Source organism: Pistacia vera, unplaced genomic scaffold, assembly GCF_008641045.1.
Source record: "Pistacia vera cultivar Batoury unplaced genomic scaffold, PisVer_v2 Contig197, whole genome shotgun sequence".
Classification (NCBI taxonomy): Eukaryota; Viridiplantae; Streptophyta; class Magnoliopsida; order Sapindales; family Anacardiaceae; genus Pistacia; species Pistacia vera.
The window spans coordinates 75,356-78,599 of record NW_022195998.1 but is presented as its reverse complement, the minus strand read 5'-3'; the positions used below and the strand labels follow the sequence as shown (position 1 = coordinate 78,599).

General features: G+C 40.7%; 1 pseudogene; it reads left to right on the top strand.

Moving 5' to 3' along the window:
- The first annotated feature begins 541 nt into the window (after nt 1–541).
- Nucleotides 542–2,471, top strand: LOC116128074 (annotated as a pseudogene).
- The last annotated feature ends 773 nt before the right edge of the window (nt 2,472–3,244 follow it).

Sequence of the window (3,244 nt, the reverse complement as noted above, 5' to 3'; positions counted from 1 at the left end):
AGGGTAAGTGGAATTGCAAAATCAATTTTTTTGCTTGTGGAACCATTTTATTCTCCATTTGTTCCTGACCACATTTCAATTGTTTTCCCCCTTTTTTCATGGATATTCATTAATTTAAAATTGATAGTGTTTATGATCCACAGTGATCACTTGTATGTGTCATAAAGTTTTTTGGGTCATTCATGACTGATCTGGGGATCAATTCTATCATGTTAAAAATGTAGTTGCTTCATGGCTTACCAAAGGCAGCTGATAATTTTTTTCATCAATTAGCATGTAGTAAACATCTACAATATTGTTTTTTTTTTAATTGATTGGATACCATCATTATCACTTGTGTAATCAAGATAGATGACTGTTTCTATCCTTCCTAGGATCTTTTTGTGAATTTTTTACCAGATCATAATTGTACTGTTTAATCCTTTTCTTGTTCCTTGACTAATTTTCTTTCACTCGGTATTTATATTAATCTGAAATATGTTTGACTAATTCTTTCTGTTTTATTGTTTTACGTGAGGAAGGCAAAGGGAATGGTTATGACATGACTGGGCCTATTGCCAGCACAACTGTAGATGCTGAGAAGCCGGAGAGGTCATCCAGCATCAGCACCACAGGCCATGGGTAACCTTCAGTCAAAATGCTGTAAGGAGTAGTTCATGTTTTCTTTTTTTAATATTGTGTTGAGTAATTATTTTGTTTTTGGGTCTCATGATATACTAACTTTTCGAGCTTTCAGCATTCACACAGAGATGCACTTGGAGCCTATTCATGAGAAGACGTTGGTACAGCCTATGGAGAATAGAATACAGCTCTGATCTTTCGCGAATTCTGGCTTGGGAATTGGAAGAACCACTGGAAGGTTATGATCAAGGAAACGACAATCTTGGGGTGAGTTGGTAGCAACATTGCAGAGACAATATCTGGCCAAAGAAATGGTTTCAATATCAAGCATAGTTTTCCAAATTACTCAGCTTCCAATCTGCAAATGCTGATGCGCATCTGCAGCCACACAGAAGATAGGAGTAGAAGCAGCAGTGGCATGTCTATAGCTGGAAAAACTCTGAGGAAGGGAGTTTATGTGGGAGATGCACTCAAGATTATCAAAATGATGCAGCCAGTATTCCTATCAATCTCAGGAAAGATCGTTTGACTCCAGATGATCCAGAAAAATGGTAATCTTGGGATTAGGATCTAGAAACTGAGTTCTTACTTTTCTTAATTCGGTTGTATATGAAAATCTATCCTCAGCAGAAAAAATATTTCTAGAATATTTGGAGGCGAATGATAGAATTGAAGTCCCTTTGAATAATGTCTTCTTCCAGTGACTCATATTTTGTTTCAGGTCCCTTTATAGTAGTAGTCATAGGATTAACTGAAAAAGAACGAGGGGTGTCAGACATTTACCACCAAGAATAAATATGCATGTAGGTCTTTTTTCCCATTCTTTCCCCTTAAGTCAAACCCTCTCCCACGTTAACCCTACCTTGAAGTTATAGAGACTTGAATGCTCTGTTCATTGTGTGTTTCTCCATGTGTGGTTAGAGTATACATTAGGTGCAACATATATTCCTGTGTCAAAACATGCTAATAGCCTTATATAATTTATTAGTTGCTTCATTGAACCATTACAGTGGTTATGGTTTATAGTTGACTTTATACGAGTGTACTGCATTTAATCTTTTAGCCATCTTGGATCAGGTTTATAAAGAAACGCTATCTGGCCTTACAAGAAAGTCCTCTTCTATCTTAGGTGGCTTGTTTATTGTGAACTTCTTTTTATCATAATATAGTTTGTTTGTAATCCTAACTGTTATGAGGGGGAAAATTTGGTAAGCTATGTATGTAGGGTACCTAATGTATTTTACTCCATCTGTATTTGGGGGTGACATTGGTTCTTTTCTATCTGATTTGCCTATTCCCTGTGATGATCTGCTCCCCATTTATACAAGTTATGACTGATTTTTTTTTTTTCTGGCTGATCGGTGTTATTGTTGCAGGAATTTGAAAATCGCCTCCAAAAGCCACAAAATGTGCATGATGTTGGGTCAAGGTTTGAAAGAGAAACTGCACTGATTCCCTTTCTACTGAACAGAAAGATCAAGCAGCTTATGGGCAACGGAAATCTACAATGTGGCCCTTGAAGGAATCACACTCAGAAGGCTATTCTGCCCCCCTTGTTGGTTGCCTACAAGCACAAGTTCTTCTCTGGCCAGGATGGGAGGTCGTCCATCTGTGGTTCATCTCATAGTGGGGGCCTCAGGTTTTGGGGTTTTGTCAATTCAGCGGTGGGATCTCCCGGAAGCTTGGGCAACAAAGGTTTCAGTCTGCAAGAGCTGGATCACCTCTGGACAGTCAGCCATGCTCCAGCGTCCTCCATCACCTTCGTTACCGGCGCATCATCCCCATCAAAACTTGCAAAATTGTCTGAGCAGGACTATCCTCATGTTCAGTCCCTGCCTAACCTGATTTAAAAGCATCTCCCTTCTCAGGACATTTGAACAGTGGGGCCTATTAGCCGCTCTAGTAAGGATTCCTTATCCATGCTGCATTCTAATAGTCACCTTGGTAACTTGCAAAAATTTCAGCCCCAAGACTTGAAGGGTTCATCTCCTGGAGGCTCTTCTTTTCAGCAAAGCCGTCACTATCCTCTTACACAGCCACTGCAGGCCGGATCCTAAGCACCTGAACCTTCTGGTCTGTCTCCAAGCCACTTCTGCGTCAATTTCTAATTTTGGAACTCCCTCAACGTTAAATGCATCTGCATCAAATACTTCTTGATGGAGAACCTTCAGGACAATCAAGCACGAGTACATTGTTAGCTGCTGTCTTGAAGACGTGGTATTCTTTCTAACTCCTCACTAGGTGCCTAGCTAATCATACTTTCCAGGACAGGACAAAGCCATCACAGTCGATATTCAACCCCTCTGCCAAGTGGGCCTCCACCTACCCTGGTTACCTCCTCAGGACCCAGGGCTGTGTCAGAACTCTATCAGTGTCCTGCTTCCTGTATAAGTCATCAGCTTCAGCAATGGTTCCCATGGAAGGTAAGAACCACCACCACTGCCACCTGGTCCTCCACCTTCATCTCTTGCGGGTAGTACATCACACAAACTTCCAATGTTGAAAGCAAGTCTTCAAACCCTATTTCAAATCTGTTGAGCTCATTAGTTGCAAAGGGTCTGATATCTGCATCAAAGAATGAGTCACCATCTCCCTTGGCACTCCAAATGCCCACTCAGACACA